At 51.5% G+C, this 26959-nt stretch overlaps 1 pseudogene; it reads left to right on the plus strand.

The window, feature by feature from the left end:
- Positions 1 to 4941: 4941 nt before the first annotated feature.
- The window catches only part of LOC134413765 (olfactory receptor 14C36-like), a 39998-nt pseudogene continuing 17980 nt past the window's right edge, over positions 4942 to 26959 (plus strand).

Below are 26959 nucleotides of genomic sequence, written 5' to 3' on the forward strand. Positions count from 1 at the left end.
GGGGAATTGCCTGGGGTGACAGAGACAGGGACCCTCCCAAGCTCCTCCCAAGCATCCCCCCAAGGCGAGAGGCACAGAGACCCCTTGAGTATCCCATGAGCACTGGGCAAAATAAACTTGGCTGAAATCAAACCTAACTCTGCATAAATCACTTTTAAGAATATTTGGTCTTCCCACAAGGAACTTGTGATGAAAGCGCAAACAAATCCCAAACATGAATAAACTAACAATCCAAGCAATTCTGTGGCTATTCCAAGTTTCATTGGTTCCTGCACAACTCCAGCTCAGCTGCTGGCAGGTTCTGATGAAAGAAAAGTGGAAATTTAGCCCAATACAGATTATTAAAAGGAAGGGGAAGCTCTGTGCAGCTGTCACAAAGGTGACAGGGATGAAGAGAAAAATGATTCTCACATTTGGCAAAGAACCGAAGCCTGGGAATTTAGAAGTTACATGGGAATTTTGCTACTTCAGCTGGGCTTCTTGTGGGACTTTGAGCATTCTTGTGTTCCTCATTGTGGGGAGAATGAACCTTGTCAGTCTTGCTGGTAACATTTGCTCCCTTTCCTCCAGTGATTTTACAAACTTTTCAAGGAAGGACAATAAAATATTTTCTTTTTCACTGGCTACCCACAACAGCCATTTTCTTCATCTGTTCTCCCATAACTTGCTCAGAGGAAGCTGCATCCAAGTTTCAAAGTGTTCCTCCAGAGAGAACCACAGCCTCCTCCTTGGAGGGAACCGTGCTGCTGTCAAAGGCACTTGGGGTCAGACAACAGTGCCCTGAACTCACTGTGCCAAAATAATTTTGCAATCTGGTTAAGAAAATCGTAAGAGAGATTCCTATGCCCCAATTAAGGTGCTAACGAGACCAAACCCAAAGTGAATAGTAAATGTGAGGTATATTGAATATTGAATAGTAAATGTGAGGTAGAGAGAGAGAGGAAAAGGAAGAGAAAAGGGGGAGAGCAAGGGAGTGACAGGGACAGAGACCTCCCATGAAGCCGGCCAAGTGTGACGTCCCCTGTGTGTGTGGCCTTCCTAGGGTGGGGGTTTTACACCTGAGCTACTTTGGGTAAGGGGGGTGGTGTTCACCCCCTGAGCAGGGATTACCCCACTGTTTCAGGTTGCCATGCAAGATGCAACCAAATGCATGTTTTCAATCCCCATCTTCATCAACTGCTATAAACAGGCGAGACAGTGTTCTTTATCTCTTCCATGACTCACCCCTGATAACGCCCTCCAGGGGAGATATCTTCTGTGAATGGGCCACTGAGTGTCACTGCAGGACTGATAAAATTCCATCATCCCATTGTGGGATGCTGCGCCCAGGGGGAGGATCCAAGCATTCCTACCTGGATATAAGCTGAGCCTTGCTACACCAGAAACACCTTGCCTACTGGATTCCCAGAGGACAAGATCTCCATAACCGCCACTGGACCTCCAGAGGAAGACCAGACCCTTCTACGGGATCACTGCTTTGACAGAATCACGTTGATCACTCCAACAGGACTGCAGCCACCATTTATTGGGACTGCTGCCACCACCATTACCAACAGGGTGTCAGGTTATATCCTGACTCTGTCAGTTTAAGGTAGTGTTTCTGTATTATTGCCTTGACCTTCATTTTCCTCTTAAAATGTAATTCTGGTTTAGACCCTTCCCCAGGTTTGCCTTCAAAGCAGTATAAAACTCAGTGTGCTCATCCCTTGTTTTTCTCCCAAAACAGGATTTCCCAATCCCAAACCTTGATCAGATGCAAGAGGAGGCTGCGAGGAAAAGGAACATGCCCTGGGACACCCAGGCAGGTGAGGAGGAAGTCAGTGCCCCTTTCCCCCTCTCTCCTGCTCCATCTCCCAGCCCAACATGGCCCCTGGCTGCAGGACAGCCCTGCTGTCAACCCCATACTGCCAGGGATGCTCTGAGGGAATCTCCTTCCCCTTCCCTGTGGCACGGAGCCAAATCCCATCCTCTCCTTGTCCTTCCTTCCCCAGGGAAGGAGCTGAGGATGGTGTAGTAGATAGGGTCAGGCGCTCGGAAAATCTCGCAATGTCACGGAAAGCAGTAGAATTCCTCTCCACCTAACGCCTAGTGATAAAGGATCACCCAAGAATGTAGTCCCCCCTAAGACTAGTATCTTTCGACTCCTTACTAACCAATTACAGTAAGGTAAGACCCCCTGATGTAGAAAAAACTTTCCCAGTATAAAACCCAACGAGATGGGACAATAAAGGTCTGGAACCATCCACCATACTGGTGTCTGTGTGTGTTCTTGGCCCGAGTGACCCTGGAGAGTTTGGGTCGCCGTGCCATTTCCTCAGAACCAGGTCGCCTTGCCTTGCATCAGAAGGCAACAACTGGTGTCAAAACCCGGGAAGCCGATTAGCGCCTGGGGAAAGGGAATCGCCTGGACAGAGGACGGCGGCTGTAGCGGTGGGTCCGACTACAGCGGAGGGGACGCCCTCGAATCATGGAAACTATAGCAAAGGTCATAAGTCAGGCTCATGAGCAATGGGGAATTAAAGGTGAGCTCAGGAATTCTGATCTTGCTATTGCAAGGCTCCTAGAGCTCGGGATGATCGGACGTCCGGTAAATATATTATATTCGGAAGCGTGGGAGAAGTGCACTGCCACCTCAGCAGAGGACTCTAAGTCCGCAGGCAGTGGTAAAAACCTCAAAGCGTGGGGGAAAGTAGAAGAGGCCCTACGCAAGATGTTAGAAGAACAGGAGACGCGGAAAGCCGCGTGTACACGTTTATTAGCTACACCAAAGCTGGGGGTGGGGGCCGCAACACAGACCGCCTCTGAGAGCGATCGGATTGAAGGCGGGAACGTGCGGGGGCCGGGCGCGTTCCACCCCTTCCCGAGCCCTAGCCCAGACCCCCTGGAGCCCCCAGGGGACCCCCCGGAACACCCAGGGGACCCCCCGACCCTCCCACGGAGCCTGCCGGGTCCCCGCCCTCCCACGGAACCATCCGAAAAATCCGCGGTTTCTCTATCCGTCCCTTCCCCGCCGGTCGCCGATCCGGCGCAGGAGGCAGAGCAGCGCGCGTGATGCTTCTGGCAGGGACTCGCGGAGAAGGCACGGAACACGACCGGATTGTTGGACCCCGCCGGGATCGGTAAAAACTCGCCCCCGCCATGTGCGTTTAATGGCACCGAACCACATGGCGAGGGCGGAAGAGAAGAGGGGGAAAAGGGCGGAAATACAGTCAGCCTGCTTAACATCGCATGCGCGGTCGAGCGGGGAAGGGGGGTGGTCCCCGCAGTAGAGTGCAAAACCAACCAGAGCGCTCTATCCAAATTAGGTCCTTATAGGGCAAGGACCTCCCCCAGCCGGAGGCGGGGGGAGCCCGGGGGGAGAGAGCGGCACAACCCCCGAAGGGAGGAGCGGGGTCGAAGCCGAACAAAATGGCACGGAGCACCGGAAGTGTACCGGCAGTCAGCTTCCGGCTCAGAGTCAAGTAACAGCTGCTCAGACAGCTCAGAAGAGCCGACCAAGTCCGGCTGGGACTCAGAAACCGAGAGAGCAGAATTAATGCGGTTTCGAGCAAAACCGAATAAAGCTTTAAACAATATCGGGAAACAATCGCAACACAAACTCATGGATTGGGAAAAAATAAAAGCAGCCTGTGGGGACTGGGCACCGGCAGCCTCCATGCACTCTTTCCCGGTGGGGGTTGCCGGAGCGCGGGGGAACCAACAAAGGGCATATACCCCAGTTAACCCAAAAAAAGCCAAAGCAATTTCAGAAATAGGGATCAACTCAGCTGTAGTACCCACTCTTGTGGACGACCTTTCTAGCAATAACGATCTGCTCACTTTTGATATTACGCAAATAAGCCGCATGCTTTTTGATGGGGCGGGGCGGATTGTATTTAAGCAGGAGTGCTAGGACGACCACGTTAGCCCAGGCTTCTGGGGAAGGGCAGCAACTCAGCGAGCTGTCCCCAGCCGGCACAGCCTTCCCTGGCAGCACCCTCACTCCAAGCACGCCCGAGAGGGACCTGTAGGAGCTGCGGGAAGACACCTCGCTAGGGACTGCAGATCCCGGCCCCAGGGAAACGGGAGAAGGAGGGGGCGCGCAGGCCACACTCAGCCTCCTCCCACTGTGAATGCGAGATGGCCCATCTATGCCAACCCCCAGTGGGGCAGGGGACCCTCATACCCCATGCTCCCACAGGGAGCAGTCAATTTCGCATCCCCGCCAGCAGCACAATGGCAGAGTTATGCAGCACCCTCAGTACCCTCGCACCCCCCACCGCCACAAGCCGTGCCGGTGTCACAGAGCCAGCAGGAGGCACCCCAGAGCAGGATCCCTGGGTGGCCCTGGCCATGAAAATAGGGAAGGAACCCCTGATGGTGTGGGGGACATGCCGCCTTTACGGCAGTCAGGATCCCCACGTCATAGGGCTCCAGTTTTGGGTGGACACGGGATCAGACTGCACGATTATTCCCCAAGCACATTGGCCCGGGCATTGGCAATTCAAAGAAGTCCCTCCAGTGAACGGAGTGGGAGGGCAGTCCCGGGCGTGGAAAAGCACCCAGCTGGTGGCTTTAACACTTCACACAAAAAAGGGACCAGGAGTGTCAACATCAGCAGCAGCCCTAATGCTGGAAGAAGCACTCTCCTCGCGACAGGGCACCGTGTCAGTCATTCACATGAACAGCCATGACCCAGTCAAAGGTTACTTCCAGATCGGCAACGACAAAGCGGACGCCGCAGCGAAAGTCGTCTGGACGTTGCAGGAAGCCCTGAAAAAGGCCCAGATCGAGGAGCAGAGAAAGGCAGAGCTGGAGGATGAGAGGGACCACGGGAGAGACGTGGATGAGGAGCTGCAGCAGGGGAAGCAGAAGCTGCTGCAGCGAGCGACAAGGATGAAGCTGGAGGAGGAGGAAGATGTGTGGGAACTGAACGCGCTGTTCCTCAATGCCAAGTGCAACATGATCTGGGACAAGCAGGTCCGGGAGAAGCAGATGATCCTCGAGGAACTGGTGGAGGAAGAGAAGCGCCTGAACAAGATGATGGAAATGGAGTGGGAGAAGGGCATGGAGGTCCAGGAGGAGCTGGAGCGCCAGAGGAAGCAGGAGCTGATGAAAGCCCCGCAGGGTATTGTGAAACAGATGGAGCAGAATGTAGAGGAGCAGGCATTGAGGGCTGAGGAGCTGTATCAGGAGGGCCAGAGGCAGCTGGAGCGATTGGAGCAGACGAAAAAGGGAGGATCAGAAGGCCTGGGAGCAGAAACAGGAGCGGAGGGCCCACAGGTGGTAATTAGAAACGAGCTAGGCGAATGGGAACGGGGCTGGAGGTTGATGCTCACAGGGCGAGGGTACGCAGCTGTCAAAAAGGATGGCAAATTAGGTAGTGTCCACTTAAGTCAATTAAGCCGGACCTCCATAGCGAGCAGAATGAGACTGATGAGAGTTGTGAGTTTCTGTTTACAGGACATGCTCGTGGGATGTCCTCGTGATGCGTACATCCCCCTTCCAGAGGTAAACGACAGACCACCAAGCCGTCAGGCAGCGCCCGAGAGACCCGCACGGGTGGAACCCAAGCGTCAACGGTGTTTCTGTGTGATTTTGCTGTTGGGGCTTGTTGCCAGAGGGCAAGCCAGCCCAGACCACTACCCCCATCAGCCATTCAGGTGGGTTATGCAACACCTTAGTAGTGACAAGGTGCTCAAAGAAATCACCACACCGAACGCCCCATCCTTCATGCTCCGCATCACCGACCTGTTTCCAGGACGACCAAAGGTAGACCCCCATTCCCCACACGCCACACACATGTACCTATCCTACTGGTGCCCAGCTTCAAACCCTGGGAAAAGCTACTGCAATCACCCAGGGTGGGGACATTGTGGGCACTGGGGCTGCGAAACCATTGTTACAGATGCCAGACCGTCAGGGCCTGGGTGGGATCCACAAGAGCCTGACAAATTCCTACAATTCACCTGGGCACCCACCGGTTGCAAAACACCCCTCTTCCTCCACGGAATCTTTTATCGAAACCGCCATAAAATCCCCAAATTTCGGAAATGCGCAGACTACAACACGATAGTTTTGCAGCCACATCACTCTAGCTGGGCAACAGGCAGAACGTGGACAGTAGTCCTTCAAGGGTCAAAAGAAAAGGTGAACGTGTGAATTATTAGGCTCCAACTGTCGGCGCCCCGAGTGCCCCGAGCGGTCGGACCCAACAAAGTGATTAAAAGCGTGCCGAAAGGGAGAAACGCGACCCACCCCATAGCCTTGCCCACGAGGGTCGCTGATATCCCGACTGGCCATGTAGAAGCCTTTCAGATAGACCGTTTAGCCGAGTCAGATTTAGATCTGATCCTTCATATGTTAGAAGCTACCTTCCTATCCCTGAACGAAACTAACCCAAACCTAACCGAATCCTGCTGGCTTTGTTATGATGTCGAACCCCCCTTTTACGAAGGAGTCGCTTTAAACACTCCCTTCAGTTACTCCACAGCAGATGCACCCAACCAATGTAGATGGGACACCCCCCACAAAGGAATCACCCTGAGTCAAGTCACAGGCCAGGGCGGATGCTTTGGCAATGCAACCCTAGCTAGGAGGAAAGGCAACGTCTGCACCGAAGTTGTCAAACCCGACGGGAAAAAACAATAAGTGGGTAGCCCCATCCGCATCTGGGATGTGGGTGTGCCAGTGATCTGGAGTGAGTCCCTGTGTGTTCCTTGCCAAATTCGATGACTCTAACGACTTTTGTATCCAAGTTCTGATTGTGCCTAGGGTCCTGTACCACGCAGATGAAGAAGTGTGCCACCTTTTTGAAGAACCCAGCCAGCTCCACAAAAGAGAAATAGTAACAGGTATAACTATCGCAATGCTGCTGGGCCTAGGAGCAGCCGGAATGGCCACAGGAGTCTCAGCCTTGATGACCCAGCACCAAGGACTGTCGCAGCTGCAGGCAACAATTGACGAGGACCTGCAGAGGATCGAGAAATCCATCTCCTTTCTAGAGAAGTCAGTCTCCTCACTCTCAGAAGTGGTCTTGCAGAACAGGCGAGGTCTAGACCTCCTGTTCATGCAGCAAGGAGGCCTGTGTGCCGCCTTGAAGGAGGAGTGCTGCTTCTATGCAGACCACATGGGAGTCGTGAGAGACTCCATGGCAGAACTCCAAACCAGACTGACTCAGAGACAGAAAGACAGGGAAGCCCAACAGGGTTGGTTCGAACCCTGGTTCAATCGATCACCATGGCTAACCACCCTAATTTCTACCCTAATAGGTCCATTGGCAATGCTACTTTTAGCTGTCACCTTCGGACCATGCCTGCTGAACAAGCTAGTCTCATTCGTTCAGGCCTGCCTAGAATGGACCAACATCCTGTTCATAGGCCGGCAATTCACTGCTGTGAATTCGACCAGGGAACACTGCCAGTCACAAGATTTTCTACTCAGGTTCACCAAACCCCTTTCTCTGTCGACAACCCCATGCCTCATCTCAGTACCTATGTATATGACTACTTCGTTCATTTGTAAAAAAGAGGGGGGAGATGTAGTAGATAGGGTTAGGCGCTCGGAAAATCTCGCGATGTCACGGAAAGCAGTAGAATTCCTCTCCCCCTAATGCCTAGTGATAAATGATCACCCAAGAATGTAGTCCCCCCTAAGACTAGTAACTTTCGACTCCTTACTAACCAATTACAGTAAGGTAAGACCCCCTGATGTAGAGAAAAACTTTCCCAGTATAAAACCCGACAAGACGGGACAATAAAGGTCTGGAACCATCCACCATACTGGTGTCTGTGTGTGTTCTTGGCCCGAGTGACCCTGGAGAGTTTGGGTCGCCGTGCCATTTCCTCAGAACCAGGTCGCCTTGCCTTGTATCAGAAGGCAACAGGATGGAGACCAGGGAGGAAAAACCTCCATGGAAGAACCTCGTGGAAGAGTCTCTTTTGAATGACTCCACTGTGCAGAATTCCACTGGGGAGGAAAATCCCTAGAGATCCTGCAGGAGCAGGGGCTGCAAACCCAGCCCAGGGTGCTCTGAGGAGGAAAGACCCACCCATAGCCAGGAAGGGGGACAGAGCTCAGAGCTGGTGGTCCATGAGCAGCTTCATCATGGGAAGAAGCCCCAGAAGTGGTTGGAGTGTGGGAAGAGCTTCAGGCAGAGCAGCACCCTGATCAGCCACCAGATGATCCACGCTGGGGAATGGGCCTATGAGTGTGGGGAATGTGGGAAGGGCTTCAGCTGCAGATCTGCCCTCATCAGGCACCAACGCATCCACACTGGGGAGAGGCCCTACGAGTGTCCCCAGTCTGGGAAGAGCTTCACCCAGAGCTCTCACTTGACCAAACACCAAGGGAGGCACTGGTAAGGGAAGCCCTGCAAATGTTCCGACTGCAGGAAGAGCTTTATGCACTGCTCCAACTCCATGCCCCACAGAAGGATCCATGTTGGTCAGATCCCTGGTGACCCACATTCCCTGTGATCCATGTGGGGAGGACACCTGGCTGGTTATCCTTTTGGTTTGGCCGTAATTTTCTTCTGATTTGTCTTTATTGCTTAAAAACACCTGAAATAGGATTAAAGGAAAGTTATTTATTAAAGATGTTTCAAGTCCCACCTTATAACATGTATTTCAGATGGAATTTATGGTTTAAAGACATATTCTGGGGGATTAGTGGGTTGTTGGAGGATTTCAGGAAGTGTTCTCCATCTCTTTGTACTCCAAAAGTCTTAATGGGTTGATCTGTCACCTCCAAATGTCTCAATCCCACTGAAAACAACTCAATCTTACCTCAAAAGGGCTCAATCCCACCTCAAATTGGCTTGTTCCCACCTTATAAAAAACTCAGTCCAATGCCAAATTTACTCAGTTCCACAGCCTCCAGGGTGAGATGGGATTGGAAGGAGATTGGGAGAAGTGGGATCCAAATTTGAGGCTTGGGGATTGGGGATTGTCTGGGGCTGGGTGGGTGGGATGTATTTTGATAGTAAATAAAACTTTCAGAATATTGATTTCTGTCCCATTCATTTTCTGTCAGTTCCAGTTTGTTTTTCAGAGTGCCACCTTCGCAGCTGATTGTGTTTGTGTCCTCCTTTCTCTCCTGCCTCTCTTTCCCTGTGCTGTTTCTCTCTCAGCGTTTCCCATTACCAGGGCAGCTCCCACCAAAGATCCTGCCCTGATTTAATTCCCCATCCATGAGCTACAACAAACGTGGGTGAAGTTATGAAGGCTGGCAGTGAAATGTCACTGTAGGATCTTGCTCCACTTGGCTTTTGGCTCCTTCTTAAAAGCTTTGCCTCCCAGCGCAGGAACATCTTTTCCTGGCTGGGAACTGTAATTGCAGCCCCTGGCAGTGTGTGCCATGGATCCCAGAGGGGCATTCCCGAGTCTCCCAGGGTGCTGCTCCTGCCGTGCCTCCCAAGGAGCTGGGACAAGGTCCATCAGCTCTGATGGTTCTGCAGTTCCACAAGGGCCCCTGGTTCCATGAGTTTCCCTACTGCCAACAGCGGTTCCTTGGTTCCCATGATGCCCTGCTGTGTCACCATGGATATTTGGTGCCATGAAGTTCTTCAGTGTCACAATGGCCTCTCTCACTCCATGAGCTTCCACAGTGTCACAATGGCCTCCTTGGAGGGGCAGTGTCACCATGGACCATTGCCTCCATGCAGCCCCGCTGGGTCACCATGGACTCCTTGGTTCCAGGAGGTTCTGGAGGTGTCTCCATGGTCTCCTTGGATCCACACTGTCACAATGGACCACAGTATCCATGTGGCCCTGCTGTGTCACCATGGCCCCTTGGTTCCATGGGACCCCAGGGTCACAACTGACTCCTTGCTTCCACGACACCCCCTCAGTGCCAAAATGGCCCCTTCATTCCATAACGAACAACAAAGGTTTTGTAGGAACATTGAGAAAATCCTGCTTAACACATGTGGGAACTTCTGTTTGCATTCAAGAGAGAGGTTAAAGGTGAGGATGGCACCAGCAGCTTCCATCTGCAACAGAGATCCAGGGAAAGGACAGAGACAGAGAATTCTGCAGGAAGCAGATCTGCTGGGAGGGGCGCAGGGCTTTCGGCCAACTGGCAACACCTTGTGTTGAAGGCCTTTGGTAGCCGAAATGGCTTCCTTCCAGTTGGCCCCATGTCCAGTTCCGGGGGAGGAATTTGACATCAAGGTGGGACCCATCACAGGGGAGGTACCCAGAGAAAAGGCAGGAAAGGGGGATGAAGGCAGGAGGGAATCTGAAATGGACATCTCCCTAACAGGAGTATTGCCATCTTGTGATTTATAGGAAGGGGGATTAGGTCTAGGGGATGACGGAATGTGGTCAAGGGTGTATCTCAGGGCAGCACGACCACTACCACCCTGAGGAGAGGACAGAAAAGGAGGGAAGATGGCAGGTGGCAGATGGCTTCTGTGTGCCAAAGGGCAGGCTTCATCTCCCATCCTGTTCTCAGGGAATGTGGGTTCAGAAATGTGGGGGGCGGGTTGAATAAACCAGGAGAAAGGGTTTGAACCATGAACTTGTTAAATGATCCTATAAATTGAATGAAACAACAGATAAAATTTCCCAACTTTTAACATTGCTTGTGTTTGTAAAATATAAACTTTTCCCCAACAACATTCCAAAATGATAACTGAAAGATAGGATCAACAGAGATATCAGGAAACTCCTTAAACAACCAGTGAACAAAACATTTTAAACTCTCCTCAGAAAATGAACTCCCCTCTAAGTTTAAAACTCTCCAAAATTTAACAAAAACATCCTTTTCGGCTTGGGACTGATTATTTCCCATAGTTGCCCCCAATGGAAGAGAGATTTCCCACTCACAGGAGTAGAAAATCAAAAGCCTGAACCCCTGGGAGCTCTCTGCCCCTCAGTCACTCACTCTCAGTCTCACAGGCAGAATCTTCAGCCAAAGCTGGGCTTGTGGGGCTGTCAGTGAAGTTGGTCCCACAGATGTTGAGGGGATTGTCAACTTCTTCTTCAATGAGATTCAATAAAACTGAAGTCTCACTTCAGTGTTGTGGCTGACCTGAAGGGGAACAGCTTCCAGTGACGTCTGGCTGGCAGGATCACCGCTGGAGACGCTCACAGGGAACTCAACAAATCAGGTCCCTATTCGGGTGCCATGTGTAGCACCATGGCTCTACTGAGGCCCTTGGAGGTCCAGCACTCATGACTCCAAAGCTCACTGCTACCTTACAAAGCCGACAGAATAGGCAGGATGCATCTTTGTATTTTCTCCAGAAAACTGGGTTTATTGGTACAGGAACAGGCTACACAGCTGAACAGGCTCCAGGGATGAAGACAGGGTGTAGGCTGAGGGAACAGGGCCTTATATGGGGTAGTGAGGGTGAAGCTGAGGGTCAGGGTCCAATGGATATGGGGGAAAATGGTGCAGAGGAGGGGTCAGAGGTCAGATCAGCCAATAGGGAAAAAGGGTGAAAGAATGCCGCAAACTAGGGCCAATGGAGGGACAGAGAGAGAACATTCTAGGACTAAACAAACGTGGGCAATAGGAGCTGAACTAGGGTAATTAGACCAGTGGGCCAATGGGGTAACATAACGTGACATAAATCAGCATGTGCCTGAAAAGATCAATGGGATCTCACCCTAACCTGAAAGCATAGTCGTCTTATCTGGAACCAGTCCTCCATGTATAGGGGACTGAGACTCTGATGGTAGGCCTCTGGGCCTCCACACACCCTCACAGCTGGCCCAGGGCAGGTCTGGAGTGATCTTGGTGGCACGTGGGCTTGGCACACATATGAGGAGGGTGTCTGTATTCAATGGAGAACTCAGGAGTTTAAGATTACAAAAATAAAAAAAGAAAACCCCTCTTTGCCTAAGTGCAGCCAGTTCTCCAAGCTAAGCCAGCCTCAAGTGACAAAGGAGGGACGGGATGGGGTTGGCAAATGTGGAGTAAGGTGGTCCACACAGGGTCAGACCTCAAGGCACAGCTTCTCTGATCAGGCCAGACTGCTTGAGGAGAGTCCCTGAGTCACTATCAGTCACTGAATGCTGTGATCACCTCTGCTCTAAAGAGAAAAACATATCTTTGAAAGAAGAATGTGGATTTATTAGAAGCTCTTTGAAATATTTCTCCATAACTATACAAGAAGAAATTCCTAGTGATTTGTACAACAGAAGAAGGAAATCAAGGCAGAGCCATGGTTTATCAGGACTTACTTGATCCTCATGAGCCTCGTGGTGCATTTGGAGCTGAACCCTGGAACCTCAGGGCCTGAGAGGAGAATGCACAAACCTTTCCGGGAGTCAAAGTCAGAGGAAAAACTCAAAGTGTCTCAAAGCATGAATGGGTCCCACTGAGGTACATCCCAACAGAGGCTCTTCATGGACTCCTTGGAGAATTGGAGGCCAGGATGGCACAAAAACTTCTCAGAGACTCAGTGTGGAAAGGAAAATCCAAAGTACCTTAAAAACCTTGAGTATCTCGAGGTATTAATGAGCTCCACTGAGTGTCAGTACAAAGCTCTCAAGGGTCGTTAAAGCAGATAATTGGAGCCATGATTGCACAAACCTCTCACAGAGTCTGTATCAAAAGGGAAACGCCAAGTACCTTAAAATACCTGAAGTACCCTGAAGCATTAATGAGCCCACTGAGTGTTGCTACTGACAAAGCCTCTCCAGGGACTAATTACAGCAGATAATTGGAGGCCAAGATTGCAAAAACCTCTCAGACACTCCAAGGCAAAAGCCAAACCCAAAGTCCTTTGAAAAACCTGCAGTCCCTGCAGGGAGCATGAAGGAGCTCCCAGGGGCATTCCTGAGCAAGGCTCCCCAGGGACTCCTTCCAGCAGATCCTTGAGGCCACTGGGATGTGGGCTAGGGGGGGATGCTGAGGGCAGGACAAGGGGCTGACAGTGCCCAGCCTGGCTGGGGCTGTGACAGGAGGCCTCAGTACCTCAGGACAAGGTGTCTCCTCACAGCCCTTGGTGGCACAGACCCTGCTGCTGTGCCCCAGGGCACCAAGACTTGGCTACTCTTTGTCCTCACCTGTCATCACTGCCTCCAGTTCTCTGCTCTGCCTGGGGCCTGGGGACACTTTCTCAGTCGTGAACCTCAGTGGGACCCATTAAAAGTCCAAGAAACTTTGGAGTTGGATTCTGACTTGGAGTTCTGGAGAGGTTTCTTCAGCTCCCTCTCAGGGACTGATGTTCACGGCCTGAGCACAAAGCCCCAGAGGCTCATTAATGTCCTTGTGCTGTGTCTGTGCTGTTGAGCTGGGCCGGACTGCTGGCACAGAGGCAGCTCCTGGTAACCAAGAAGAGCTTCAAAAGCACATTTCTCTTGATGAGCAGCTTTTCTCCTGCCAGCCCAGCAGGGCTGGGGCACTGCCTGCAGCCACCCCGGGCACAGCAGAGAGGCACAGAGAGCTTCAATCAATCAGGGCTGGGAAGGTGCTGAGAAGTGCCAGGGGCAGAATCACTGCCAGCCCTTGGCACAGGAACCTCTGGCTGCAGGACAATGCAGCTGCAGCTCCTGGAGTGATCTCCTAAAGCTGGAACATCCCAATGCCTACAGACTCTGTGAGTACAACTCTGGGTGTTTCTTGTGCAGGGGAGGTGAAATGCTCATGAAGCTCTGACATGCAGAGGGGTTCTAATAAGTCATAGAATATTTCCAAGACAAGCTTTTTAATAAAAGCGAGGAAATTTACAAAGAGTTCAAGTATTCAGTTTCCTAATATTGGAGAATGTCAGGAAGGGAGGGTTAAATATTAAAGATAGTATGAATTGCTAATCATTATGTTCTTCAAGTCCCTGAGATATCCGAACTGTTGGTTTTAGCTATCAGTAGATTCACAGGAGATCCCTAAAGTGCTTTCAGCCACTCTGCCCATGGACAGCACCAACATCACCTTTGCTGGACCCATCAGGCTCAGGCTGAGCTGTCCTTTCTCCCACCTGCACACAGAACCTGCCCCAGCCAGTGCCCTGCAAGCAGCCAGGGTTCTGTCAGGCCAAGGAGAGTGCACAGAGATTTGGGGTCTGTGAGTGATGGCAGGGAGAGATCAGGCACAGGGAAACACCTGCGGGAGGGAAATCTGCAGGAAGCAGAGAGAAGATCAGGCAAGGAGAGAAAACAAAACCCAGAATTGCTGTGGCAGGGAGAGTTTAGATATCTTCACAGGATCCCCTCCAGTGCAGCCCCCTCCCTCTGAACAAGCCCCCTCCCTCCTGTGCCCCAGCCAAGCCTGTGCCCTCAGGGCCAGGGCTCCAAGGCATGCAGCCCCTCCTGTGCAGGCAGAGCTGCAGCAGAGCCGTGGGGCAGCTCTGCAGCCCCAGGCCCAGTTCCCTCTGTAGAGCACAGAGCTGGGAGCAGCTGCCCAGCACTGGGGGCTCTGGCAGGGGGGCACAGCTGGCTCAGAGTGATGCTGTCCCCAGTGCCCGGCTCTGGGCAATGCTGTTAGTGCAGTCAGGGAAGGAGCTGCATCTCCCTTCGTCCAATGCCATCATAAGGACACTTGGTGGTCTCCCTGAGATTTCAGTCCAAGCTGGGAGCTCCAATCCAGGGTGCAAACCTGTCCCAGAGCATCTCTGAGTTGTATAATTGATGGGGAAATCAGAGGTGTTCTGACACTGAAAATGCTGCTATTGGGTTGGTGAAATGAGCAATGTGAGTCCTTGGCTACAAATGTGGAGCTGGGCTGTGGTGGATCCATCTGCTCTCAGCAGTACCTGGGGGTTTTTAAGAGAAATGTGGGAGTGTGAACACCCTACATTTGAGAAAACGGAAAGTTCACAGAAACTCCAAACAGAATGAAGGGACAGACCATCTCCTCTAACTCTCCACTCATCATCTTGCCTTATGGAACTCACTCTCATCTACTGGAGGGCAGAAATAATGCTGACGGTTTCAGATATCCAAGAATACCAGGAGAGACATGGGGGGAGCTTATAAAGAAAACTTCAAAACTCTTAAACACAAAACCATGTCCATGAATGTTACAGAGAATGGTAATTGGGAAATGGCTTTGATTTTGGATACAAATATCCTCTAACACTTCACTTTCCTTTTCTCCAAGAAGAGGTCCCCATGTGCAGCCCCAGCAAATGTCCAACAGCAGCTCCATCAGGCACTTCCTCCTGCTGGCATTGGCAGACACGCGGCAGCTGCAGTTCCTGCACTTCTGCCTCTTGCTGGGCATCTCCCTGGCTGCCCTCCTGGGCAACGGCCTCGTCATCAGCGCCGTAGCCTGTGGCCACCACCTGCACACACCCATGTTCTTCTTCCTGCTCAACCTGGCCCTCACTGACCTAGGCATGATTTGCACCACTGTCCCCAAAGCCATGCACAATTCCCTCTGGAACACCAGAGACATCTCCTACTCAGGATGTGCTGCACAGCTCTTTTTTTTTGTTTTCTTCATCTCAGCAGAGTATTTCCTCCTGACCATCATGTGCTATGACCGCTACGTGTCCATTTGCAAACCCCTGCACTACGGAACCCTCATGGGCACGAGAGCTTGTGCCCACATGGCAGCAACTGCCTGGGCCAGTGCCTTTCTCTATTCACTGCTACACACGGCCAGTACCTTTTCCCTGCCCCTGTGCCAGGGCAATGCCCTGGGCCAGTTCTTCTGTGAAATCCCCCAGATCCTCAAGCTCTCCTGCTCATTATCTTACCTCAGGGAACTTGGGCTCATTGCAGTTAGTGTCTATTTGGTGTTTGGTTGTTTTGTGTTCATTGTTTTCTCCTATGTGCAGATCTTCAGTGTTGTGCTGAGGGTCCCCTCTGAGCAGGGACAGCACAAAGCCTTTTCCACCTGCCTCCCTCACCTGGCTGTGGTCTCCCTGTTCATCAGCACTGCAGTGTTTGCAAACCTGAAGCTCCCTTCCCTGTCCTCCCCATCCCTGGATCTGGCAATGTCAGTTCTGTACTCGGTGGTTACTCCAGCCCTGAACCCCCTCATCTACAGCCTGAGGAACCAGGAGCTCAAGGCTGCAGTGAGGAGACTAATGACTGGATGCTTTCAGGAACATTAAAATGCTGCGCAATGTCTGCAAAACACTTGTAAGAAAACTAGTTTTTGATACTTCTTGTTGGTTTCATTTTGGAGATTATTTTCCTTTGTTTTAGTTTTTTCATATTGTCCACAAAGAAATGTCATTTCTTGTGCCATTTCTCATTTTGTTTCTCTCCGCTTCCCTGTGGCCACAGACTGTGTCAAAGAGGGGCTGCGCACTTGGCGGCTTTAAAGGAACTAAAGGATCTCCCAGCAGAATTTTCTGCAGAGATGCCCTTTTGTTGCCTTCTCTGGAGCTGCAGCAGTAATGTCTGTGTGCAGAGCTGGGGGTAGATCAGTGGTGGCACAGCAGCTCTGCTCCTGCTGGCCACACCATTCCTGATCCAGGCCAGGAGCCATTGGCCTTCTTGCCCACCTGGGCACATGGCTGGCTCATGTCCAGCCTGCTGTCCATCAGTCCCTGCATGTCCCTCTCTGCCTGACTGCTGTCCAGCCACTCTGTCCCCAGCCTGTAATGCTGCAAGGGTTGCTCTGGCCAAAGTGCAGGACCCAGCACTTGGATTTGTTAAACCTCACCTTGTTGGATTTGGGCCCTGGATGCAGCCTGTCCAGGGCCCTGTGCAGGGCGCCCCTACCCTCCAGCAGATCCACACTCAAACCCAGCTTGGTGTCATCTGCCAAGATGTCCTTGGTTCCATGGAGCCCCTCAGTGTCACAATGGCCTCTTGGTTACACCAGGCCCTGTACTGTCACACTGGTCTCCTTTGTTCCATGGGGCCCACAAATGTGACAATGGTCTCCTTGGTTCCATGGGGCTTCACAGTGTCACAGTGTTCTCATTGGTGCTGCTTTTTCACAGTGGCCTCTTGGTTCCATGGGGCCCCAGACTGTCACAATGGCCACATGGTCTTATGAGGTCCTACACTGTCACCGTGGTGTCTGTGGTTCCACAAGTCCCCTCAGTATCACAATGGACTCCTTGTTTCCACAAGGCCCCACAGTGTCACAATGTTCTTCCCGATCCCTTGAGGCCTCATAACGTCACAGTGGTCCTTTGGTTACACAGGATCCTGCAGTGTCACAATGTCCCCTTGGTTCCATGAGGCCCCGCAGTGTCAGAACGGCCCCTTGGATCCACTGGGCCCCGAGTCTCCCAATGGTCTCTTTGATTTTGCAGTGTCAAAATGATGAAACCCTTTGGTTACACAAGGCCCTGCAGTGTCACAATGGCCTCTGTGGGACCACAAGGACCCAGAGTGTCATGGTGCACTCCCTGGGTCCATTTGGCCCCAGAGCACCACAATGGACCCCTGGTTCTGTGGTGCTGCATGGTGTCACCATGGTCCTCTTAGTTTCATGAGGCCCTGCAGTGCCCCAATGGCCCCAGAGTGTCCCAGTCATCACAGAATGACAGAATCAAATAGGCTGGAAAAGACCTTTGGGATCATCATGTCCAACCAATGCCCTAATACTGACTTGTAACACAGACCATGCCACTAAGTGACACTGGAGAGGGACAGTGACTCTGCCATCTCCTCCCTGGCCACCCCATTCCAATGCCCACTCATCCTTTCTGTGAAGAACTTCTTCCTATTGTCCAGCCTAAACCTCCCCTGGTGCAGCTTAAGGCTGTGTCTTCTTGTCCTGCCCTCCAGCAGATCCACACTCACACCCAGCTTGGTGCCATCTGCAATTTGTGAATGGTGGACTTGATCCCCTCACCCAGATGATCAGTGAAGATGTTAAACAGGACTGGGCCCAACACAGATCCCTGGGGGACACCACCAGTGCCTGGACACCAGCTGGGTGCAGCGCCATCCCCACCACTCTCTGGGCCCAGCCTCCAGCCAGCCCTTTAATCTCCCAGCAAGGAGGGAACCTGCCCAAGCCATGGGCTGCAGCTTTTCCAGGCAATGCTGTTAGAGACAGAGTCAAAGGCTTTGCTGAAGTCCAGGTACACAACATCCACAGCCTTTCCTGCATCCATAGGTGGGTCACCTGGTCATAAAGGGAGACCAGGTTGGTCAGGTAGGACCTGCCACCCCTAAATCCACGCTGGCTGGCTCTGACCCCTCGGCCATCCTGTGGGTGCCCTGTGATGGCACTCAAGGTGATCTGTTTCATAACCTTGCTAGGCACCCAGGTCAGGCTGACAGGCCTGGAGTTCCCCAGATCCTCCTTCCAGCCATTCTTGGGGATGGGCTCACACTGGCACCTCCAGTGCTCTGGGACCTCCCTGCTGAGCCAGCACTGATGGTAAATGATGGAGAGCAGCTTGGGGAGCTCATCCACCACCTCCCTCATCCCCCTGGGATGGATCCCATCTGATCCCATACACCTGTGACCATCTGAGTGGCTAAGCAGGTCACCAACTGATTCCTCCTGGATTACAGAGGGGGCTGTTCTGCTCCCTGTGCCCATCTACCAGCTCAGGAGAACACTTGTCCTGAGGACAGCCTGTCCTAATATTGAAAATTGAGACAAACAAGGTGTTAAGCAGTTCAGCCATTTCCTTATCTTTACTTACTATCTTCTCCACTGCATCCAATAAAGAGTAGAGGTTCTCCTTCGCCCTCCTTTTGCTAAAAAATTTTTATACAAACTTTTTTTTTTTCTTTAAAGTAGGGGTCAGGTTTAGTTTTGATTGAGCTTTCACCACTCTAATGTTCTTTCTGATAACCTAAAGACATCCTTAAAACTTCCTGCCGTGCCAGTCCTTTTTGCCCCTGAGTTCCCACAAAAGCTCCATGGGCAGCCAGGCCAGTAATTTTCCTCACTAGCTCATCTTTTGCCACACTGGGACAGGCTGCTCCTTCCTGCTTAAGATTACTTTCTAGAAATGTGTCCATCCTTCCTGGATCCCTTTGTTTTTAAGGGCTGAATCACTTAAAAAATCAGGAAAAATTATTTGGTACTCCCCAGATCAGCATCCTAAATAGGCCAAAGTCTGCCCTTCCTAATTCCAGTGCAGAAGTTTTGTTGCTGCCCCTCCTTCTTTCACAGAACATTGAAAACTTGAATATTTCATGGTCACTGTGCCCCAAGCAGCCTCCGAGCCCCACATCTGCCACCAGCCCTTCTCTGTTTGTGAACAGCAGCAGACAGAGCTTTCCTTGGAAGTGGGAGTGTTACCAAAAATTCAGTGAACCAGAAAACTCCTTAACACCAATGTAGCATAAAGAAGCAGCATTCTTTATTCATCTGGATGCATGGGGATAACTTCTTCCAAAGCCGTGCATGCTGAGTACAAGAAAGTTTCTGTTTATATTCTGTATTTTGCACACATATTCATTGATTGCCCTGGACTAAACACACATACGATAATCATTTCTCCAAAATCATCCTCTCCCCTTTACCCATGTATTCTTCTGTCCTGGGGGTCTCTGGTGGTCCCTGGTGCTCATTAACCCCAATGTTCCAGTGGGCCTGGCTGAGCTGGCAGGACACTCAGGATGGTGAACTTCCAGTTCCCTTCCCACACAATGGGCATTGTGTGGTTTCCACAGGCCTGGGGTTGTGGAGAACAAGCCCCAGGTGTCAGCTCACCCAGTGGAGACAATTTCTCATCTGCTAACATGAGGTCAAAGAATGAGCTGTGACATCACAGAGTGGGTTATGTGAGGTCATCACAAAGCCATTATAGACTGCCTCTGTGACATCACAGGGCAGGTATCTGACATTCCAGAGCAGACTGACATAACAGAGTTGGTTGTGACATCACAGAGGGGCTGTGTGACATCCCAGCAGGGCTGTGTCAGGTCACTGGGTTGGTCACTCTGCCCCAGCTCCCCCTCACAGTTTCTCCCAACAAGTCCAATGCTGTTAATGCCCAGCAGGGTTCCCTGTCCCCCGGGATCCCCCTGGCCCACCTGGAGCCACAGCCTCCACCAAAGGATGTTCCACAGGATCCATCCCAGAGCCTGACAGGGGACAAGGGGCCAGGGCTGTGTGACCAGGACATCAAGGACAGAGATTATCCAGGTCACTGTGGCCTGGTTTGGGTTGCCCAGGGCAGGAAAGATGTCTGGCAGCTGGAGCAGGGTCTGGGAAGGGCCTCCAAGGTGGGGCTGGAGCCCTTGGGCTGTGAGCAGAGGCTGAGGGAGCTGGGCTTGTCCAGCCTGGAGCAGGGAGAGCTGAGGGGCTCCTCATCCCAGCCTGGCAGTGCCAGCGAGGAGGGGATGGAGAACACAGAGCCAGGCTCTTCACCGGGGGGCCTGGTGGGAGAGAAAAGCCAATTGGTGGAAGGAGAAAGAGGGTAGACCAGCCAGGACAGGAGGAGATGAAATGAGTCAGGCTGGTTTCAGCATTTCCTCACCACCAAAAGCAGCCTGAGGCCCTTCTCCATCCATCTCTGACAGATTTGCAAATCAGGAATTGTTCTGAGCACTTTTGCTCCCACACCAGGACAAGCATGATGATACAAGAACTTAATTGTGTTTATATCTATCACAGAACCACGTTTCTTGGAAATTAATTTTAGTATGGAAATCACTTGTGGATGTCCAACTCATTAGATGCTGCTGGGACTTTGGACATGGCTCAGGGAAGAGTGTGATTGTTATTAAATTGTGTCCTGTTCAACTATGGTCTGTGGGCCATGAAAAGAAACTTCCTGTGCCTCTGAGTCTCACCAGTTCCTGACCCCCAAAGGATACAAAACTGATGTGTTGCTCCTCCCTCCATAGCCAGAGCAGAGCTCCCGTGTCCGAGAGAGTCCCTGGCAATGCAGGGATGAAGGAAACAGGACAGGCTGTGGGGATCAGGGGCAGGGCATAGCCAGGGATTTGGGATGGTTGTGAGCCCAGGGTAGGACCTTGCCCTTGGCCTTGGTGAACCTCATCCAATTGTCCTGAGCCCATGGCTCCAGCCTGTTCAGATCACTCTGAGCTTCCTGCCCTCCAGCACAGCCACACTCCCACCCAGCTTGGGCTCACCTGGGAACTGACTGAGGGTGCCCTCAATGGCCTCATCCAGATCAGCAATAAAGAGATTTAACTGACCTGGCGCCAGTCCTGAGCCCTGGGGACACCTCTGGATGTGACTCCATTTATCAGCTGCTCTGAGTGCCAGGGGATGGATGAGGGAACTGGTGGGGAGGGGGTAGGGAAAAAGTCTGATTGATTTTCAGCCATGAAGGGTCTTGATTTTCATATTTATTCAGGCTGCATTAGAAGGTTCAGAGGATCAACATCAGTTTTACATTGCTTGTATCAATCTATAAACCAGAAAAGAAAACAGGACAAACCAATTGTTTATTCATTTTTTTAATGTAGTATATTCACTTTCATTAAACATCAGAAATCTGTCTAATTAACCACAGAAGAATATAAAACTTAGAATTATTCCCAGGGACTTTTCTTGTTTGGGTGTTTTTGCACTAATATTTATGAGCTTTTCTCACTGAATTCCTGAACTGAATGAAGAGATCCAGAAAGAAGAAACCTCTGGAGTAAGTAAATTCATCAGCAACCTCCAAGTGGCTTAGAATCCATCCCAATCAGAGCAGCAATGAACAGAAATGGGTACAGCTTTGTGGCTGCCCCAGCTTTGGCATGGGCCCTGGGCCTGGAGCAGGAGCAGCTCTGGAGGGCCCCAAGGCCACAGCTCTTGTGCTGCCCTGGGCAGATGGGATGGCAGCAGGGGCTGCAGAGCTCTCAGCACCTCAGCCCAAGGGGAGCAGGGCAGCCAGGGAGCCTCCTTTGGCCTTGGCCAAGCACCTTCCCCCATGGCTGGGGCTGAGTCCTGTGGCAGCTGCAGCTGCTGCTGTGCCCTTGCCAGGGGCTGAGGCCGTGGGGCCAGAGCCCAGAGCAGCCTGGCCTGAGCAGAGCTGTGGGGCCAGAGCTGGCTGGGCTGGGCTGGGCTAGGGAGAGGCCCTTGGTGCTGCCCAGAGCTCAGGGAAGCTGGCAGAGCTTGCAGGGAGCTGGGCTGGGCTCCGAGAGCCTGTCCCAGAAACCATCAGTGTCCATCTCAGCCTGGCTGAGCGTGCTGGGGCAGGACTCAGGCCAGGTCTTGTGGGGCAGGGCCAGTGCCTGTGCCAGGCATTGCAAACAGGCAAATGGCCCAGAGAGGAGGCTGCTCTGTGTCCTGTGTGGCATGGACAGAGCAGGGAGGGGGCCCAGGACATTTGTCAGCACCAGCCTCTGTGCCCATGTGTTGGCAGCCCTGGCTGCTGAGCCCAGCTTTGGCCTGGGCTGAGTTTGGCTGTGGCCCAGCTCCATCCTCCTGCACGGCTCAGGGCCTGTTCCCAGCCATGGCCAGCCCTGGTCGGCCTCTCTGCTGGCCCAGAGGCCGCAGAGCCTGGCGCAGGGCTGTCTGTGCAGGCCCACAGGTGCCAGGGCCTCTGCAGCAGCTGGCAGAGACTGCCCAGCAGGGAGGCCATGAGGCACAGAGCCCCACGGCTGATGTGGGCACCGCAGCACAGGGGCCATTCCCAGCCGCAATGCTCCTGGCCTGGGCTGGGCCTGCACAGGGGCTGGGCCACCATGGCTGGGCCAGCACAGGGCCACAAAGGGGCCACGCAGCTGCTGCCGGGGCTGACAGCAAGGCCAGGCACACACAAGCAATTGCTGAGCATGGCCTGCGCTGGCCAGGCCTGTCTATGCCAAAGGTACAGCTCAGCTGCCCTTGGGGGCTGCAGGAACAGTCCAGAGACCAAAGAGCCTCCATGGCTGGGCTGGAGACCAAGGCTCCAGCAGGGAAATGCAAGGCTGCTGCAGGATGTGGAGGACATTGAATTCCAGCACACACCTCAGCTCTCTGATGATCCCGGCACCATGATGGGCCCTGTTTCAGACTGGAGCAGGGCCGATGTTGATGGGACAGGAGCCCTGTGGGACTGTCAGGGACCTGCAGCTTGCAAGGTGCTCTGCTCTCCCTCAGGTGCTCTCGGAGAGATCCAATCCCAGCTGGGAACCTCAGGGCACAAGTGGCACTGCCTGTTCATGGGCACACAGCTGATATCTGCCTGGAAAAGGACACAGGTTTCAATACCTGTTAGTTTCATACAATACAAGAAAATATTTATTTTCTGAGTCATTTGAGTACTCTTAAGGAATGGCAACGTTTTCCCACCAGAAACGGGGATTTCCTGGAAGCATACTGATGGCAGGAGAAGAAATACTGATCTTCCTATCTACTTGTGTCACCTATAATCAGTCTATTATTTAATCTCTCTCTTTTTCATCAAGTGCTTCCATCTCTCCTGATGAAATAGCCATGTCTAAGGACATCTCTTCACTAGACCAGCTGGATATTTGTTCTTTCCATTGGTCCCAGATTTCCTCCACCAGATGCTCTCTGGTCATTCAAGTGCCTCTCAACTGACTGGCTTCATGCTTTGAGCTTCAGGGAGTTGCCCAAACTTTCTGAAGTTTAAATAAATATCACATAAGGCGACATCTTAATTGTCTTTATATCTATCACAGAATTACCTTTTCTTATATCTATGTGTAAAACTGTTCCTGCATAGTAATCCTTTGGGGATGGTGGACATATCAGATGCTGCTGGGACATTCCGGAGAGCTGAGGGAAGAGCTGTGATGGTTATTCAACTGTTGAAATGTTCAACTTGTGTTTGTTGGCAAGAAACCTTTCTGTGCCTCTGATTGTCACCAGGCCCTGAGCCCAAAGTACACAAACCTGATGAGTTGTGGTTCCCACTGCAGGGGCACTTGGACCTTGGCAATGCACTAGAGAGCTCTTCATCTCCTTTCTGTCTTTTCCTCCCTCTGGCCATGGAGGGAGCTCCTGACTTCAGCGTGTGACTCGTGTGTGCAAAGAGCTAATCTAGGCAGAATCAGGGCAGGGAGGGTTGGGGGAGACCTTGGGATCTGTGCTGGGCACAGAAGGTGTTTTCCATTGCTCTGAGACTGTCTGCTGTGAAAAGTAAATTTAATATCCACCTGAGGAATGACTTTTGCATTTGATGGAGCTCTGCCTTCCCCTGGCTTTTTTGGCTGACAAGAAATGAACATCCCTCTGTGTCTCGGGCAGCTCCTTCTCCAAGGAAAGCAAGTGGGAGTTGGAGCCAAGGAGCTGAAAGCTGCAGGTGCAGCCCAGGTTGGAGGGAGCTCAGATTTGCACAAGGCTGCTCTGAGTGCCAGGGCTTGGATGGGGGAAATGGTGGGGTGGGGGTAGGGACAGAGTGTGATTGATTGTCAGCCATGAAGGGTCTTGATTTTCATCTTTATTCAAATTACATGAGGAGGTACTTGGATTCAATGTCAATTGGAGACTACACATACTGCTTTATGAACAGGAAAAAAACCTAAGCAGGATCTAAAAAAAGTTTCCTCATTATCTTTGTAAATAGAATATATTCTGTTTGAACACACTACTGAAATGGGTCAAATTAATCACAGATGATTTGAAAACTGAAATCAAATTATTCCCAGAGGCTTGACTTGTTAAGGTGTTCTGAATGTTAATGAGCCCTGGGACACTGAATTCCTGCACTGAAGAGCTGAAGGCTGAACAAGCCTCTGGAGCAGGAAAATTCAGCAGCAGCCTCCAAGTTGCGGAGGATGTCAGCAGCCCCCACTGAGGCCATCCCTGCCTAGAGACCGTGGGGAAATGGGCAGACAAGGAGAGCGCCCCTAGGGCTGGGGCAGCACAACTCAGAGGCACCAGCGGCTCCAGCTGGGAAATGGAGTGTGGAATGTGGCTGGGAAAGCCCAGCCTGGGCTGTGCCAAGCAGGACACAAAAGCCCTGACTCTCATCCCCCAAAGAACTCTTTCAGTGAGACGTTTGAAAGGAATTACAATTGTTTGTGTCCTCTGAGTTGGATGTACTGGAGAAATACTGACAAGAGATTCTCAGGAGCTCAAAACAACCAAACAGCTTTTACTGGGAACTTTAGAAAATCAGAGAATCTTTGGCATATGGTTTAAAATGACAGTCAATCAACAAAACACACTTCTCAAAGCATTAACTTGGCCCATTCAACTTCACAAATTTATGCCAATTCTATTTTAAGTTAATCAAAATTTGCAAGGAGACAGAAATAGAAGAAGTAGACAGAGAAAAGGACAAATAAGATACAGAGAAGCACCCACACCTGGATTCCAGTGCTGTTCAGATGGAAATTCCAGGAGGAGGTAGCGTCGAGATGTGTGCTTGCCTTGTGGTCAGCCTTTAATACCCCTTGGTCTTCCTGGCCCCTTCCCCCAGGTGGAACTTGGGCTCATTTGGTCCCTCAGGAGCTGGGCTGGGGGCTGCAGAGGTGGCTGTGGAGCATTGGCTGTGCTGTGCCAGGGACTGGCAGCCACTGCTGGGCTGGGATAGAGGCTCTGGGGGGATTGGGGTAACAGAGCAGGGCAGGGCTGGGGTTCCAGGGCAGGGCAAGGCTGGACCTGCCCCTTCTTCCCCCACACAAAATATTTTGAGCCAACAATCTCCTCCAGTTTTTCACAATAAGCAATGTTGGAGGTGGAACCCAAATTTGGCCATGGGCACCTGGCTGAGAAGGACAATTCCTTTCCATAGGAAAGAAACCACAAAGCCTTTGCCAGGGTTCTGGGGACAGATGAGACGTGACCCTTGTGAAACCACTGCCAGCCTGACTTGTCCTGGCAATATTCCTATGGGAACAATCCCTGGATGCAAGGGAATTTGGTGGTGAAATCACAATTCTGGCCATGGGTGCCTGGAGGAGGAGGACAGTTCTTTTCCATAGGAAGGAAAGCACAGAGCCCCAGTGTTTCATTAGCAGATGAAAAGCAACCCTCAACATGCCAAGGTCAGTTGGACCAGTCAGGCAGTCTGAGGAAAGTGAAGGGAGACTTACACGTCTGATCAATGATCATCAGTCTCAGATTTATTGATCCAGCTAACATACTTTATAGTTGTGTTAATTAAGCTCATACATATTGCAAAAACTGAGCTCATCATTGGTTACAGATTACATGCCAACCCCTCCTTTGTTGCTAATACCTGTGGTTTCTTGTTGAGGCTAATACTTGTTTTCCTCATCCTGCTGTTGACTTGTTATTGACCATCCTCAAGGACTCCATGTTTTCCACCATGTTTTTCTCATCACTTAACCAAGGACACAGTGTTTATTGTTTTTCTCGTAAGGAAGAAGGCTGAGAACTTACTACTTACAGTTGCTTTTTACTGCTTAACCAGCTGTATATGATCATGGCCTTTTTCTATAAGCCATGTCTGAACAAAACTCTCCAACAGCAGTCCATGGGAGGCCAAACCAGTCAGACATGCTCTGTGTCCCCTTGGTTTTAAGAGGCCCCATAATGTCACAATGGTGCCTTAATTCCATGGGGTCCAGCAGTGTCATAATGGACCCTTGGTTCAGTGGAGTCGCACAATGTCAAAGTGGCCCCCAGGTTCTAAAAGGCTCCAAGTGTCACAATGGTCCTAATGATTCCATGAGGCCCTGCAGTGTCACAACGGTCTCCGTGCTTCCCCAAGCCCCACAATGTCACCTGACTCCTCTGTTCCATGAGCCCTGCAATGTCACAATAGACCTTTGGACCCTGGGGGTTTGTGGTGTCACAATGGTCTCCTTTGACTCCACAGTGTTAAAATGGACCACTGAGGTCCCACACTCAACCCTTTGCCTGCTGGGGAGATGCCAAAGGATCCACGGGGAGCATTTCCTGCCCTTAGGGGAATTTCTCACAGGTGCCTTGCACTGACTCTTTGTGTCTGTGTGCACACAGGAGTGCCTATGCTGGGGAGATGTGGCAGAAATGCTGCTCTCTCAGGGGCTGGAGTGCCTTGGATAGCTGAGTCAGTCAGGCCTGTAAGTGAAGTTAAATCACAAAGTCTAAGTTAAATGTTTCTAAGAGTTGTTCTTTTGTGGAGTTATTACTTTTAATATAAGCTATTAAGTAAGTAAATACTGTTAGGTGTTATTCTTCTGTCAAATTAGTAAGTCATGGGTTATAGGTTAACCAAATACTGTTAAGTGCTCTTCTTTTAAGGTATCTGTTAAGGTTAAGGTATACGTTCAGTCCTGTAAAGTTTGAG

The sequence above is a fragment of the Melospiza melodia genome, unplaced genomic scaffold, assembly GCF_035770615.1.
Source record: "Melospiza melodia melodia isolate bMelMel2 unplaced genomic scaffold, bMelMel2.pri scaffold_51, whole genome shotgun sequence".
Lineage (NCBI taxonomy): Eukaryota > Metazoa > Chordata > Aves > Passeriformes > Passerellidae > Melospiza > Melospiza melodia.